Source organism: Hyla sarda, chromosome 3, assembly GCF_029499605.1.
Source record: "Hyla sarda isolate aHylSar1 chromosome 3, aHylSar1.hap1, whole genome shotgun sequence".
In the NCBI taxonomy this organism is placed as follows: domain Eukaryota; kingdom Metazoa; phylum Chordata; class Amphibia; order Anura; family Hylidae; genus Hyla; species Hyla sarda.
Window position 1 is genome coordinate 214,349,666 of NC_079191.1, and position 17,843 is coordinate 214,367,508.

The 17,843-nt window shown below is 44.4% G+C and overlaps 1 long non-coding RNA gene across 1 annotated transcript in view; it reads right to left on the reverse strand.

Moving 5' to 3' along the window:
* Positions 1 to 17,103, reverse strand: part of LOC130362087 (uncharacterized) — a 47,312-nt gene extending 30,209 nt beyond the window's left edge. The window contains exon 1 of the long non-coding RNA XR_008891270.1: positions 17,021 to 17,103. This is a non-coding gene — a long non-coding RNA (uncharacterized LOC130362087). The remainder of the gene's footprint in view (positions 1 to 17,020) is intronic.
* Between the last annotated feature and the right edge of the window lie 740 nt (positions 17,104 to 17,843).

Sequence of the window (17,843 nt, forward strand, 5' to 3'; positions counted from 1 at the left end):
GGATCTGGATATGTTGGAGGTTTGGGCTGGGATGTGGCAGATGAGGTTCAACACTGATAAATGTAAGGTAATGCACATGGGGAAGAAAAATCCGAGCTGGGATTATGTTTTAAATGGGAGAACACTTGGGACGACTGACATGGAAAAGGACTTAGGACTTAGTTTACAGAAAATTTAGCTGCAGTGACCAGTGTCGGGCAGCTGCTGCCAAGGCTAATAAAATCATGGGGTGCATCAATAGGGGCATAGATGCCGACGACAAGGAAATAATTCTACCGCTGTACAAATCACTAGTCAGACCTCACATAGAATACTGTGTACAGTACTGGGCACCAGTGTACCAAGAAAGATATAGTGGAGCTGGAGAGGGTTCAAATCCCACTAAGGACAACAATAAATAAATAAAGACTTATTATTATTATTATAATGTCAGCAGAGAGCACTGTGCTCGTGATGTCATCAGAGAGCATTCCAAAAAGAAAAGAATTTCCTCTGTAGTATTCAGAAGCTAATAAGTACTGGAAGGATTAAGATTTTTTAATAGAAGCAATTTACAAATCTGTTAACTTTCCGGAGCCAGTTGATTTAAAAGAAAAAAGGTTTTCACCGGAGTACCCCTTTAATGGTATAGAGAACTGTGACTAGTGCATTAACTCTGTGATTTTTTGCCCATTGAAACCAGTAGGCCCATTGTGGTCTATGGGGAAAAGCTGCTGAGTTGCCCATAGCAACCAATCAGATCGCTTCTTTCATTTTTGAAAAAGCCTCTGAAAAATGAAGGAAGTAATCTGATTGGTTGCTATGGGCCACTCAGAAACTTTTCCTCTGGACAGGTTTTGATAGATCTCCCTCTATGGGGGTGATTCATCAAAACCAGTGTAGAGGAAGAGTTGTGCAGTTGCCCATAGCAACCAATCAGATTGATTCTTTCATTTTTGAAAAGGCCTATGAAAAATGAAGAAGAAATCTGATTGGTTGCTATGGGCAACTCAGAAACTTTTCCAAGAAAATCTGCTGAGTTGCCCATAGCAAACAATTAGATCACTTCTTTCATTTTGCAGAGACATTGTGAAAAATGAAAGAAGCAATCTGATTGGTTGCTATGGGCAACTGCACAACTCTTCCTCTACACTGGTCTTGATGAATCTCCCCCATAGAGGGAGATTTATCAAAACCTGTCCAGAGGAAAAGTTTCTGAGTTGCCCATAGCAACCAATCAGATTGCTTCTTTCATTTTTGAAAAAGCCTCTGAAAAATGAAGGAAGCTATTTGATTGGTTGCTATGGGCAACTCAACAGCTTTTCCAGGAAAGTAAAGTTTAACCACAACACTGTAACACTGTAACACTCTGTCCACCCGGGGACTCGAACCAGTGACTTAATTACTTAATTCCTTTAGAACATGGGAGTGAATGCCATCTGGACCTGGTGATTTGTCTGTTTTGATTTTTTGTAGGTGGCACTGTACTTCTTCCTGGGTTAGACAGGTGACCTGTACTGGGGAGTTTACCTTATCACACTGTATTTCACCTGGCATCTCATTTTCCTCGGTGTATACAGTGGAGAAGAATTTGTTTAGTTTATTTGCTTTTTCCTTATCTCCGTTTATAATTTCTTCCTCATCATTTTTTAAAGGGCCAACACTTTCATTTTTGACCTTTTTGCTATTTATATAATTAAAGAACATTTTGGGGTTAGTTATACTCTCTTTGGCAATGAGTCTTTCTGTCTATTTTTGCGGCTTTTATCTGTTTTTTTTACATATTTTTCATTTTTCTCTATAGCTTTTTAATGCTTCTTCACTGCTGTCCTGTTTTAGTAATTTAAATGCTTTATTTTTTGTCATTTATTGCCCCCTTAACATTTTTATTCATCCATATTGGTTTTCTTTTATTTCTGACCCTTTTATTCCCATAAAGTATATACATCTTACAGTGAAAATTTAAGATATTTTTAAAAGTCTCCCATTTAGTGTCAGTATTGTTCTTTTTGAGGACATTATCCCATTTTATATTGTTATGGGCTTCTCTGAGTTGATCGAACTTTGGCTTCCGAAAGTTCATTGTTTTTGTGGCCCCTCGAGAGATTCCCTTATCGAAGAATAAGTTATAATGTATTAAATTATGATCACTATTTCCTAGGTGTCCATCTACTTGCACATTAATTACTCTGTCAGGTACGTTGGTAAATATTAAGTCTAGTAGGGCGCCCCCTCTGGTCGGGCCCTGCACCATTTGGGACAGATAATTGTCTTTAGCTATAGTCAGAAACCTGTTTCCTTTAAAGTCGAAGTAGGCCCAGTTCTCCATGAACCCAAACCCCTCCTTCCTACACCAGCTTATGAGCCACTTGTTTACCTCCCTAATCTCCCGCTGCCTCTCTGGTGCGGCTCGTGGTACTGGTAGTATTTCAGAAAATACTACCTTGGAGGTCCTTGCCTTATGCTTGCAGCCTAAGTCCCTGAAATCATTTTTAAGGACACTCCCTCTACCTCTTACTTTGTCATTGGTGCCAATATGTACCATGACTGCTGGGTCTTCTCCAGCCCCACCCAGCAACCTGTCAACCCGATCCGCGATGTGCGAAACTCGAGCGCCAGGAAGACAACACACTGTTTGGCGATCCCGGTCTTTGTGACAGATCGCCCTGTCTGTCCCCCTTATAATTGAGTCCCCCACTACCAGTACCTGTCTGGCCTGCCCTGCTCTCCTCCCTCCCTCCTTACTGGAGCAGACACCCCCCTGGCGGTCAGAGGCAGAGTCCTGCTGCAGTACCGCTAGCTCTGAAATGGCATCCCCCTCATCTGCCAACCAGGCAAACTTGTTGGGGTGTGCCAGTTCAGGACTAGCCTCCCTGACACTTTTCCCTCTACCCCGTTTTCTAACTGTAACCCAGCTAACTGCCTGACCGTCCTGCACCTCTGTCCCACTATCCTCCCCCACCTCTACCCCAAAGAGTACCTGCTCAGTGAGCAGGAGACTCCTCTCCGGGTTGTCAATGCATCTCAGTGTTGCCAGTTGCTCCTCTAGATCCAGGATCTGGGCTTCCAAATGAGCAACTCGCACACATCTCGCACAACAATATCCACCCACAAACTGTTGTTCAGGGATTGCATACATTGTGCAAGATGCACACTGGACTTCCTTTTCCAACATGGAGGTCATACTAGATTTGGGGATAGCAAAAATTAACAGAAAAGAAAAAAAAAATCAAATATTTCAATTTAAACTTCCTGAATGTAAAGTCCCTTAATTTTAAGTCCCCTCACTTTTATACTCACTCACTTGTATGCTTCACACTCTTGTATACAGACAAACAATCGCTAGCTCAACATAGTGTACTTGCTTTATATTTATCACATCCACAACCACCTCTCTTCCACTGCCTGGAAGTGAATTCACTTTAGTGAAATATTTTAATTTTTTTCATTTACATATCCGAATTTAGCGAAAAGTCGTCAAAGACCTGTGGGGTGTTAAGGCCCACTGGACCCCTTGGTACGTGCCTTGAGGGTGTAGTTTCCAAAATGGTATGCCATGTGGGGATTTTCTGCTGTTCTAGCACCATAGGGGCTTCCTAAATGTGACATGCCCCCCAAAAAACATTTCAGCAAAAATTCACTCTCCAAAATTCCATTGTTGCTCCTTCCCTTCTGAGCCCTCTACTGCACCCGCTGAACACTTGACATACACATATGAGGTATTTCCTTACTCTAGAGAAATTGGGTTACAAATTTTGGGGGGCTTTTTCTCCTATTACCCCTTATAAAAATTCAAAAACTGGGTCTACAAGAACATGCGAGTGTAAAAAATGGATATTTTGAATTTCCTCCTTCACTTTGCTGCTTGTCAGGATTCGGCAGGCTGGAGGTGGATCCTCTGTGTCAGAGAGGGATTGGCATGGACCTTGCCGGTGGACCGGTTCTAAGTTGCTACTGGTATTCACCAGAGCCCGCCGCAAAGCGGGATGGTCTCGCAGCGGCGGTAGCAACCAGGTCGTATCCACCGGCAACGACTCAACTTCTCTGACTGCTGAGATAGGCGCGGTACAAGGGATTAGGCAAGAGCAAGGTCAGACATAGCAGAAGGTCAGGGCAGGCAGCAAGGATCGTAGTCAGGGGCAACGGCAAGAGGTCTGGAACACTGGCTTGGGACACACAAGGAACGCTTTCACTGGCACAATGGCAACAAGATCCGGCAAGGAAGGGAAGGGGAAGTGAGGTTATGTAGGGAAGTGCACATGTGAACACACTAATTAGAACCAGACGCCAATCAGTGGCGCACGGCCCTTTAAATCGCAGAGAGCCGGCGCGCGCGCGCCCTAGCCGGGCCGCGCGCGTCGGGACAGAACAGAAGGAGAACGAGTCTGGTAAGCGAGCCGGGATGCGAACCGCGAGCGGGCGCGTCCCGCATCGCAAATCGCATCCCGGCTAGGGACATTATCGCAGCGCTCCCGGTCAGCGGGTCTGACCGGGGCGCTGTGAACAGAAGAACGCCGCGAGCGCTCCGGGGAGGAGCGGGGACCCGGAGCGCTCGGCGTAACAGTACCCCCCCTTGGGTCTCCCCCTCTTTTTAGAACCTAAAAATTTGTGAATTAGGTCCTTGTCGAGAATGTTATCCTCGGATTCCCATGACCTCTCCTCAGGACCGCAATTCTCCCAATCTACAAGAAATTTTTTTTAACCTCTGACCGCCTTAGATGCGAGAATTTCTTTAACCGAGAAGACATCTGAGGACCCGGAGACAGGAGTAGGAGCAACAACCTTGGAAGAGAAGCAGTTAAGGATAAGCGGTTTAAGGAGAGAGACATGAAAGGCGTTAGGAATACGGAGAGAAGGGGGAAGAAGGAGTTTGTAGGAGACAGGATTGATTTGGCACTTGATTTTAAAGGGTCCAAGATAACGTGGTCGCAGTTTATAACTGGGGACACGGAAGCGAATATACTTGGCGGAGAGCCACACTTTGTCTCCAGGATTATAGACAGGAGGAGTTCTTCTTTTTTTTGTCGGCATGCTTCTTCATCCGGGATGAGGCCTGTATGAGGGATTTTTGAGTCTCTTTCCAGATGGTGGAGAAGTCCCGGGTAACCTCATCAACAGCGGGCAAACCAGAAGGCGTGGGAGTGGGGAGGGGGGGAAGAGAGTGACGGCCGTACACCACAAAGAACGGGGATTTAGCGGAGGACTGAGAGACTTTGAAATTGTACGAGAATTCGGCTCAGGGTAGAAGATCGGCCCAATCATCCTGGCGGGAGGAAACAAAATGTCGCAAATAGTCACCAAGAACCTGGTTAACTCTCTCCACTTGCCCATTGGATTGGGGATGATAGGAAGATGAGAAATTTAATTTGATTTTAAGCTGATTACAGAGGGCCCTCCAGAATTTCGACACAAATTGAACGCCTCTATCCGAGACGATATGCGTGGGAAGCCCATGAAGGCGAAAAATGTGCACAAAAAATTGTTTCGCCAACTGTGGCATAGAAGGAAGACCTGGAAGTGGAATAAAATGTGCCATCTTGGAGAAACGATCAACGACCACCCAAATGACTGTGTTGCCATGGGATAAAGGCAGGTCTGTTATAAAGTCCATAGCAATCTGAGACCATGGTAGTTCAGGAACAGGCAGAGGATGAAGGAGACCGGCAGGCTTCTGACGAGGAGTCTTGTCCCGGGCACAGACTGTACAAGCCCGAACAAAATCAGCAACATCTGCTTACAGGGTAGGCCACCAATAAAATCGAGAGATTAGCTGGATGGACTTTTTGACGCCAGCATGGCCGGCTAGGTGTGAGGAGTGTCCCCACCTGAGGATCCTGAGGCGCTGGCGTGGAGGGACGAAGATCTTTCCAGGAGGAGTTTGTCTGATGGAGGCTGGGGAAGCGGAGATCAGACACTCAGGAGGAATAATGTGTTGCAGGGAGGCTTCCATTTCAGAGGCATCCGAGGAACGAGAGAGGGTGTCAGCCCTGATGTTCTTGTCAGCAGGGCGAAAATGAATCTCAAAGTTAAAACGGGCAAAAAACAACGACCACCTAGCCTGGCGTGGGTTCAGCCGTTGGGCAGACTGAAGATAAGAGAGATTCTTGTGATCTGTGTATATGATAATTGGGTATTTGGACCCCTCCAGCAGGTGCCTCCATTCCTCGAGGGCTAGTTTTATGGCCAGCAGTTCTCGATCACCAATGGAGTAATTTTTCTCCGCCGGAGAGAAGGTCCTAGAAAAGAACCCACAAGTAACGTTATGTCCAGAAGAGTTTTTTTGTAGGAGTACAGCTCCGGCTCCCACCGAGGAGGCGTCTACCTCCAGTGAGAAGGGTTTAGATGGATCAGGTCTGGAGAGTACGGGAGCAGAAGAAAAGGCAGTTTTGAGATGGTTGAATGCCTCGTCCGCTTGAGGAGGCCAGGACTTAGGGTTGGCGTTTTTCTTGGTTAGGGCCACAATTGGGGCCACAATGGTGGAGAAATGTGGAATAAATTGTCGGTAGTAATTGGCAAACCCCAAGGAACGTTGGATAGCTCGGAGTCCGGAGGGGCGTGGCCAATTTAACACGGCTGACAGTTTGTCTGGGTTCATTTGAAGTCCCTGGCCAGAGACTAAATATCCTAGGAAGGGAAGAGATTGGCATTCAAAGAGACATTTCTCCATCTTGTCATATAATTGATTGTCACGGAGTCTCTGAAGAACCAGGCAGACATGATGGCGGTGTTCTTCGAGGTTAGAAGAGAAAATCAAAATGTCGTCCATGTAGACCACAACACAGGTATATAATAAATCATGAAAAATTTCATTTACAAAGTCCTGGAAGACAGCAGGGGCGTTGCAGAGCCCAAAGGGCATAACCAGATATTCAAAGTGTCCGTCTTTGGTGTTAAATGCGGTCTTCCACTCATCCCCTTCCCTGATGCGGATAAGATTATATGCACCTCTTAAATCCAATTTGGTGAAGATGTTAGCGCCACGTAGGCGGTCAAAGAGTTCCGAAATAAGAGGCAGGGGATAGCGGTTCTTTATAGTGATCTTATTAAGACCGCGGTAATCAAAGCATGGCCGTAAGGAACAGTCTTTTTTGGAGACAAAGAAGAACCCTGCTCCGGCAGGAGAGGAAGACTTGCGGATAAATCCCCTTTTTAAATTTTCTTGGATGTACTCCGTCATGGCTTGTGTTTCAGGGGCTGACAGAGGGTAGATTCTGCCCCGCGGTGGAGTAGTACCAGGAAGGAGATCAATAGGGCAGTCATAAAGCCTGTGAGGAGGCAAAGTCTCTGCCTGTTTTTTGCAAAAAACATCGGCATAGTCCAGATAGGCCTTGGGGAGACCTGGTATAGGAGGAGCCATAGGGGTTTTACTGGCAGGACTGGAAGCAGACGTGAGGCATTTTTTGTAGCAAGAAGTACCCCAGTGCTTGATTTCCCCGGTGGTCCAGTCCAGGGTAGGGGAATGGCGTTGAAGCCAAAGCAGTCCGAGAAGAATTTCAGAAGTGTAGTTAGAGAGGACCAGAAATTCAATTTTTTCGTGATGAGGTCCAATGCACATTAAGAGGGGTTCTGTGCGGTAACGCACAGTACAGTCCAATCTTTCACCATTAACTGAGGCGATATAGAGGGGTCTGGCGAGACTGGTCACTGAGATGTTGAACCTGTTAACGAAAGAGGCCAAAATAAAATTTCCTGCAGATCCAGAATCCAAGAAGGCCACAGCTGAGAAGGAGGAGTTAGAAGAAGAAATCCGCACAGGCACAGTAAGACGTGGAGAAGCAGAGTTCACACCTAGAGCTGTCTCGCTTTTGTGCGGGATCAGAGTGCGTCTTTCCTGGCGTGGAGGATGGATAGGACAATCCTTCAAGAAGTGTTCGGTACTGGCACAGTACAGGCATAGGTTCTCATTGCGGCGGCGTGTTGTGGTGTCAGGCGAGACCGGTCTACTTGCATAGTCTCCACGGCGGAAGGCACAGGAACAGAGAAGAGAGGAGCCGGGGAGAGAAACCGCCTAGTGCGAACAAAGTCCATATCCTGACGGAGCTCCTGGCGTCTTTCGGAAAAACGCATGTCAATGCGGGTGGCCAAATGAATAAGTTCATGCAGGTTGGCAGGGATTTCTCGTGCAGCCAGCACATCTTTGATGTTACTGGATAGGCCTTTTTTTAAGGTCGCGCAGAGAGCCTGGTTAGTCCAAGATAATTCGGAGGCGAGAGTACGAAATTAGATGGTGTACTCGCCTACTGAAGAATTACCCTGGACCAGGTTCAGCAGGGCAGTCTCGGCAGAAGAAGCTCGGGCTGGTTCCTCGAAGACACTTCGAATCTCGAAGAAAGACTGTACGGAGGCAGTGACAGGATCATTGCGGTCCCAGAGCGGTGTGGCCCATGACAGGGCCTTCCCAGACAGGAGACTAACCACGAAAGCCACCTTAGACCATTCAGTTGGAAATTGGTCCGACATCATCTCCAAATGCAGGGAACATTGCGAGAGAAAACCACGGTAAAGTCTAGAGTCCCCATCGAACTTGTCCGGCAACGATAAACGGAGGCTGGATGCGGCCACTCACTTCGGAGATGGTGCAGGAGCTGGCGGGGGAGATGGTTGCTGAAGCTGTGGTAGAAGCTGCTGTAGCATAACAGTCAGTTGAGACAGCTGATGGCCTTGTTGCGCTATCTGTTGCGACTGCTGGGCGACCGTGGTAAGGTCAGCGACAACTGGCAGCGGGACCTCAGCGGGATCCATGGCCGGATGTACTGTCAGGATTCGGCAGGCTGGAGGTGGATCCTCTGTGTCAGAGAGGGATTGGCGAAGACCGTGCCGGCGGACAGGTTCTAAGTTGCTACTGGTATTCACCAGAGCCCGTCGCAAATCGGGATGGTCTTGCAGCGGCGGTAGCAACCAGGTCGTATCCACCGGCAACGGCTCAACCTCTCTGACTGCTGAGATAGGCGCGGTACAAGGGATTAGGCAAGAGCAAGGTCGGACATAGCAGAAGGTCAGGGCAGGCAGCAAGGATCGTAGTCAGGGGCAACAGCAAGAGGTCTGGAACACTGGCTTGGGACACACAAGGAACGCTTTCACTGGCACAATGGCAACAAGATCCGGAAAGGAAGGGAAGGGGAAGTGAGGTTATGTAGGGAAGTGCACAGGTGAACACACTAATTAGAACCAGGCGCCAATCAGTGGCGCACCGGCCCTTTAAATTGCAGAGAGCCGGCACGCGCGCGCCCTAGGGAGCGGGGCCACGCGCGCCGGGACAGAACAGAAGGAGAACGAGTCTGGTAAGCGGGCCGGGATGCGAACCGCGAGCGGACGCGTCCCACATCGCGAATCGCATCCCGGCTAGGGACATTATCGCAGCGCTCCCGGTCAGCGGATCTGACCGGGGAGCTGCGAACAGAAGAACGCCGCGAGCAATCCGTGGAGGAGCGGGGACCCGGAGCGCTCGGCGTAACACTGCTATTCCTGTGAAACACCTAAAGCGTTAACACACTTACCCAAATGTCATTTTGGATACTTTGAGGGGTGCAGTTTTTTTTATAATGGGGTCATTTATGGGGTATTTCTAATACGAAGGCCCTTCAAATCCACTTCAAAACTAAACTGGTCCCTGAAAAATTCCAATTTAGAAAATTTTGTGAAAAATTGGAAAATTGCTGCTGAACTTTGAAGCCCTCTAATGTCTTCCAAAAGTAAAAACCTGTCAAATTTATGATGAAAATATAAAATAGACATATTGTATCTGTGAATCAATATATAATTTATTTGGAATGTCTGTTTTTGTTACAAGCAGAGAGTTTCAAAGTTAGAAAAATGAAAAATTTTCAATTTTTTCATCAAATTTTGGAATTTTTCAGCAAGAAATGATGCAACCCTCAACAAAAATGTACCACTAACATGTAGTAGAATATGTCACGAAAAAGCTATCTCGGAATCAGAATGAAAAGTAAAAGCATCCCAGAGTTATTAATGTTTAAAGTGACAGTGGTCAGATGTGCAAAAAATGGCTGGGTCCTTAAGGTGAAAATGGGCTGGTTCCTTAAGGGGTTAAACCCCACTGGCATTTGACAGACCTTTGGAACAGTGGGATGTGCAAATGAAAAATTTTCATTTTGACAGACCACTGCTCAAAAAAATCTATCAGACACCTGTGAGTTGTAAATGCTCACTGCACCTCTTATTAGGGGTGTAGTTTCCAAAATGGGGTCACATGTGGGGGGGTTCACTGTTCTGGCACCACGTAGGCCTAAACGCACATGGCCTTCAATTTCAGCCAGATTCTCTCTCCAAAAGCCCAATGGTGCTCCTTCTCTTCTGAGCCCTGTAGTTCACCCGCAGAGCACTTTACATCCACATGTGGGGTATTTTCTCTGACTCAGAAGAAATGGGGTTACAAATTTTGGGGGGCTTTTTCTCCTATTACCCCTTGTAAAAATTCAAAAACTGGGTCTACAAGCACATGCGAGTGTAAAAAATTGAGATTTTGAATTTCCTCCTTCACTTTGCTGCTATTCCTGTGAAACACCTACAGGGTTAACACACTTACCCAAATGTCATTTTGGATACTTTGAGGGTTTGCAGTTTTTATAATGGGGTCATTTATGGGGTATTTCTAATACGAAGGCCCTTCAAATCCACTTCAAAACTGAACTGGTCCCTGAAAAATTCCGATTTAGAAAATGTAGTGAAAAATTGGAAAATTGCTGCTGAACTTTAAAGCCCTCTGATGTCTTCCAAAAGTAGAAACCTGTCAACTTTATGATGAAAATATAAAGTAGACATATTGTTTCTGTGAATCAATATATAATTTATTTGGAATGTTTGTTTTTGTTACAAGCAGAGAGCTTCAAAGTTAGAAAAATGCTAAATTTTCTATTTTTTCATAACATTTTGGAATTTTTCAGCAAGAAATGATGCAAGTATCGACAAAAATTTACCACTAACATGAAGTAGAATATGTCACGAAAAAACAGTCTCAGAATCAGAATGAAAAGTAAAAGCATCCCAGAGTTATTAAAGGGGTTATCCAGGAAAAAACTTTTTTTTATATATCAACTGGCTCCTGAAAGTTAAACAAATTTGTAAATTACTTCTATTAAAAAATCTTAATCATTTCAGTACTTATGAGCTTCTGAAGTTAAGGTTGTTCTTTTCTGTCTAAGTGCTCTCTGATGACACGTGTCTCGGGAACCGCCCAGTTTAGAAGTAAATCCCCATAGCAAACCTCTTCTAAACTGGACAGTTCGCAAGACACGTGTCATTAGAGAGGATTTAGACAGAAATGAACAACCTTAACTTCAGAAGCTCATAAGTACTGAAATGATTAAGATTTTTTAATAGAAGTAATTTACAAATATGTTTAACTTTCTGGAGCCAGTTGATATATATAAAAAAAGTAAAAGAAATGATGCAAGCCTCAACAAAAATTTATCACTAACATGAAGTAGAATATGTCACGAAAAAACTATCTCAGAATCAGAATGAAAAGTAAAAGCATCCCAGAGTTATTAATGCTTAAAGTGACAGTGGTCAGATGTGCAAAAAATGGCTGGGTCAATAAGGTGAAAATGGTCTGGTTCCTTAAGGGGTTAAACCCCACTGGCATTTGACAGATCTTTGGAACAGTGGGCTGTGCAAATGAAAAATTTTCATTTTTCATTTTGACAGACCACTGCCCAAAAAAATCTGTCAGACACCTTTGAGATGTAAATGCTCACTGCACCTCTTATTAGGGGTGTAATTTCCAAAATGGGGTCACATGGGGGGGGGGGGGTTTCACTGTTCTGGCACCATGGAAGCCTAAACGCACATGGCCTTCAATTTCAGCCAGATTCTCTCTCCAAAAGCCCAATGGTGCTCCTTCTTTTTTGAGCCCTGTAGTTCACCCGCAGAGCACTTTACATCCACATGTGGGGTATTTTCTGGCTCAGAAGAAATGGGGTTACACATTTTGTAGGGCTTTTTCTCCTATTACCCCTTGTGAAAATGATAAAATTGGGGTAACAACAGCATTTTAGGGGGAAAAAATATACGTTGTTTTATTTTCACCTCCAACTTTAACTAAAATGTGTCAAACACCTGTGGGATGTTAAGGCTCACTATACCCCTTGTTACTTTACGTGAGGGGTGTAGTTTTGAAAATGGGGGTCACATATGGGTGTTTTTTATGTTTATGTCAGAACTGCTGTAACTACCAGCCACCCCTGTGCAAATCACCAATTTAGGCCTCAAATGTATATGGTACACTCTGTTTACACTAACATGCTGGTGTATACCCCAAATTTACCTTTTCTTAAGGGGTAAAAGAAGAGAAAAAAAAATTGTAACCCAAAACTGTTGCCTTGAAATATGAGAAGGCTCCAAAGTAAAAGAGCATCATGTGCATTTGAGGCCTAAATTAGGGATTTGCATCCACCACCAAATTACCCTACGGCAGTGCATCCCAAATAGGGTGTCTCCAGCTGTAGCAAAACTCCCAGCATGCCAGGACAGTCAATGGCTATGCCGATGTTCTGGCCCCTGTATCACCCGTCATTACGCACAGAGTAAGTTTGCTCTGTGCAGTGATGACAGCAGGGTGCCGCAACCGAGATCACGGGGGTCCTTTGGAGAGGGGATAAGATGTCTTGGTGCGTAGTACCCCTTTAAGAGGGAAAAACATGATAAATATATTTAACCCCAACCCAAATGTACCTTATTTTTATTTTCTACCTAAGGTACATAAAGACCGAAAAAAAAACACCTGGTCGTCCGATAGTTGCCAGATGTTTATCTGAATATATAGACCATCAGTTACAGAAATGTGTGGTGTCTTTACCAGCATACCTCAGAAATAAAAGGGCGTTTATTAACCCTATTGAAAGATATCATACGGGAAGAGGACTATATGTGGGCAACACTAGATGTTGCTTCATTATATAGTAACATACCACATGACAGAGGAGTGGAAGCTGTGTGATCTTTTTTAGTGGAAGATACCTTGATGCCCATTCATCAGAGGAACTTCATTTTGGAGGCCATTAAAGGAGTAGTCCAGTGTTGAAAAACATCCCCTATCCCAAGGATAGGGGATAAGTTTCAGATCGCGGGGGGTCCGACCGCTGGGGGGCCCTGTGATCTCCTGTACGGGGCCATGGCTCGCTGGCCAGATAGCGCGTGTTGACCACCAGACGAAGGGGCAGCCGACACGCCCCCTCAAAAAAAGCGCTATGGCAGAGCCAGAGATTGCCAAAGGCAGCGCTGCATCAGTCCCCCAAAAAATTTGAGTTCCTGGATTTAAATATCTATATTCAGGATGGCTGTTTGCATACTGCCACCTATTTTAAGGAGGTGGATGCAAACAGATACCTCGACTTTAACAGTTGCCATCTGAAATAATGGAAGAAGAACATTCCAAATGAAAATAATCCGAAGGAATTGTTCTTCCACACAAAAATGCCAGCAACAACTAGATAACCTGGAAGATCGTTTTAAACAAAAAGGGTATCCCAAACCCCTTATACAAGGAGCACGCCAGAGAGTGGACAAATTAGAACAAAGTGCTTGCTTGAAAAAATAATAAACAGGGTGGTTATAATGATGAATTTGATTCTGTTTTACTAACTAGGTATTACACTTCACACACCAATATTTTTTTTAATTTTTAATTTTTATTTTTTTGTATTGGTAATATCATCAGCTCATATTATTGTGCCATGATTACTGACACCATATATAGTCCCCCAGTTATTCTTCTTTAGTTTGTTTTTCCGTGTCCTGTGCAGTATTTCTCCCAGAAGTCCACTTGATGGCCCACATGGTGGTCTACACCCCGAAGTCATCAATTTTTACTCTAAGAGAGAGTGTGCAGCTGTTTCTGGAGACAGTCAACAATAACCTCTGCATGGTGGAATAATAGGTCACGATGTTTATCAGGATCAGTAGAAGCATCACCCACTCTATGATTATGATGGGGATTTCACGGATCTCGTCTCAGTCTTCATCATTATAGAATAATTCCTTTAATGTTTCATATCCAAAATAGAAAATTGTGCAGACAAAAGTCAGGCCACAGCAGGTGCATCTACTATGGTGGATGACTTTGTTTGCTCCTGGTAATTTATACATCTGGAAGGACTGCCCAAGGTAGTATAAGGCTTCACATGTCATTGAAATTATCGTGCTGACAAAGTGTTTCCTGGGATATTCTTTGGGGGAAAATACATGCATGACAGCTGTGCCAAAACAGGAGGCCCACACAATGGCCAGCAGGATCCTCTGGATCAGGACCTGATGACCCCTGAACTCTTCAGTATGCATAACCATATACTTATAAATAAGAAAGGTTAGTACCAAAGTGCCAATGGACGTCCCTATGAATCCAATTCTGAATAATATGCTTTCGGGAAAGAAATTTCCCACGTCACTGTGAAGGAAAAGAAACCAATGTTATTATGGATATTTCCTCACACCCAACCCATAAAATAAGAATCATGTGCTTGTTTATCTTACCTGATGCTCATCAGTGGTGAGGTTGCATGGCCGAGAATGACCGTCATGATGAAGCTGGTGGCAAGCCAGACCGCACACCAAAACGCCAACAGGAGGGGGACGAACCCCAAACCTTTTAGCTCCATTTCAGACAAGTAGAAGAAGAAGACGCTAATCTCACTAATGTCACTAAACTCACTGGAACAATCTACAGACTGAAGGCTCGGGCGGCTGTCAGTGAGATGTCAGGCCTCCATATGTCTATGACATCACATGTGACATGTCAGAATGACTGCTTGTTTCTTTGAGCTGCCATGATTTAGTATCTGCTATAGACAGAACCTGATGCTTTTACTATGGACCTTAAAGACCCCAGAACCCAAGAAATTAGTGCAGGGGCTCAATTTTGATCATCTCATATTTCACATTATTTGAGTTCCAGGGCTCAGATACATTTGCACCCTCTATAGCAGTGGTCTTCAAGCTGTGAACCCCCCAACCGCTGCAGAACCACAACTGCCAGCATGCCCAGACAGCAACTTCGCATAAGGAAATAGTCTAATTAAACATTTCTTATATATAGAATCCCTGAAATCTCCAATCTCTCCTTTTATTGGTTTATGATCTGCGTTACTTATTTGTAAAAAAAACAATGTTTCTGATTGTCTGCCACCCCATACTTATGGGCTATCTCTTCAAACGACTTTATTTGACCTAAAGCGTATAATTGATTTACATAAATAAGCCCCTTTTCATCCAAAAAGAGTGAATCTTTAATTTTAAGGAATTCTTTAAGTGCTTTATTCGACCATAATGAAGTAAAGTCAAAAATCCATGTGATTTAAAAAAAATTTAAGTTCCTCCCATACTTTATTATATAGATATGCATGGGTGTAGTGAGTATCCCAGCTTCCAAAATCTCAAAAATATCCTTATAATGACCCATTAGGGTATGTTCGCACTACAGTGTGTGAACGAAATCTCCACTCGCTGAATTCAGCGAGCAGATTCAGACTGGCAGTCGGCGGCGACGGTAGGACCGGGCGGCACTGAGCCGTCACCATTGACAGCTATGCAGTGCTCGCGGACTTCCGTGCAAAGAATGAACATGTTCTTTCTTTGCGCGGAAGAATTTCAGCGGCGGAATTGTCCGCCGCATAAATTCCGCAGTGTGAACGGGTCTCGTGGAGACCCATTCACACTAATGTTAAGTTCACAGCGCGGAATTCGGCTTGCGGAATTCCGCTGGAATTCCGTTGTGTGAACATACCCTTAGAGAGAAAAAATAGGACTACATTTTCCCTCCTTCTCATAATAGTCTGCAATTTTTGTGCTAAAAAGTACCTAAAAGAAAAAAAAAGTGCCCAACCCTCATCGTGCTCAGCTAACGTTAAAGAAACATATTTCATTCTCGTGCTTTCCTGCCCCAAAGTAGTAAATTTAATAAAGAAATAAGAGCTTGGAACCATTTTTCTGATATCCATACAGTATAGAAACATAGAATGTGTCAGCAGATAAGAACCATTTGGCCTATCTAGTCTGCCCAATAATCTGAATACTATGAATAGTCCCTGGCCCTATCTTATATGAAGGATAGCCTTATGCCTATCCCATGCATGTTTAAACTCCTTCACTGTATTTGCACCAGTAGGTAGTTGCTCCCCTGCAGGTAGATAGTTAAAATAAAATAATCAATACAGCTCGGGCAATTGACGCTGCTTTATTTCATACAAACATGGACACACAGCATGTTTTGCTTTAGGATCAATTTTGAATCTCAAGCTATAAAATGCAACCTGAAGCAAGACGTGCTGTGTGTCCATGTGTATGAAATAAAGCTGCATCAATTGCCCATGCTGGGTCAATTATTTTTTATTTCACTGTTCAAGTCGCAATGGGCCGAGTGTGGACCCGTGCACAGGGACATGGGGAGGTGAGCTGGTTTTTGCATTGCTTATTTCAGGTAGCTAGGTGACCCTGTAGGTAGATAAGTGGCCCCAAGTAGGTTGCTGGTGCCCCCACTGGGTATGTGCTCCCCAGTAGGTTAATAGATGTTTCCCCTGGTATGTAGTCCTCCTGCCTCGTATGTTGTCAGGTGCCCCCATGTAAGTATGTGGTGAGGGTGTGATGAGGCCAGATGGAATTACCCTAGGGCAGGGGCGGATCCAGAGGCTAGTCTCGGGAGGGGCATTATTAGAGTATTTTGTGTTGGCGGACAGAAAACAAGATGTTGCTCACGGAACTTACAATATTATTAAATGTATCACACAGTCCTAACCTTGTTTAAGACTCTTAGGCCATGTTCACATGTCAGAATAATTATCAAATATACCAATTGCCACAGAATGGGAAAGTGCTAAAGAGGCTTTTACCATTTAAAACTACAGCTCCCAGTATGACCTAAGTAGTGGTGAGGAGATGCTGGGAGTTGTTGTTTCACCCATCATTACTGCAGAACTTACAAGTGACTCCAGCTCTGATGGGACATAGTGAGGAGAATACAGAATGATATCAGTGACTACAGGTGACATCTTCTCTATAGTCTTTCCTTATCTAATTCAGATGTACATACCGCCAGAAATTGTTCCAGCTATATTTTCTCTCAGCAGAACTTGACGCCCAGATGGTTTCTATGTCAGCGGATTCTGATCCTCTATATGAAAACAATAATTATTATAATACTGCCAAACACTGTATTCTTCTTATACAATACCGCCACACACCCTCTGAATATAATTCTGACACACTGTACCTCCTGAATATACAACACACTGTACCCTCTGAATATAATACCGCGACACACCATACCCTCTGAATATAATACTACCACACACTGTGCCCTCTAAATATAATGCTCTAACACACTGCGCTGTCTGAATATACTACCACACACTGCACTCTCTGAATATAATACTATCACACACTGCACTCTCTGAATATAATACCACCACACACCATACCCTCTGTATATAATACTATCACACACTGCACCCTCTGAATATAATACTACCACACACTGTGTTCTCTAAATTTAATACTACCACACACTGCTCTCTGTGAATATATCTTGCTGTGCAGTGCACCCTCTGAATAAAATACCCAAATGTTTTGTAGCCCATAAAAAACGTACCACCCCAGAAATTCCTCATCATATACACTATACTTCTGAAATACAAAACACTCTGTGCCTTCACATATAGTAATAATGCCCCATCTTGTGCCCCTACATATAATAATTATGACCCGTCCTGTTCCCCCCACATAATAATAATGCCCTCTGTCCTGTGCCCCTAACATATATTGCCCCCTGTGCTGTGCCCTTCACATATAATGCCCCCGTTCTTTGCCCCTCACATATAATGCCCCCATCATGCGCCCCTCACATATAATGCCCC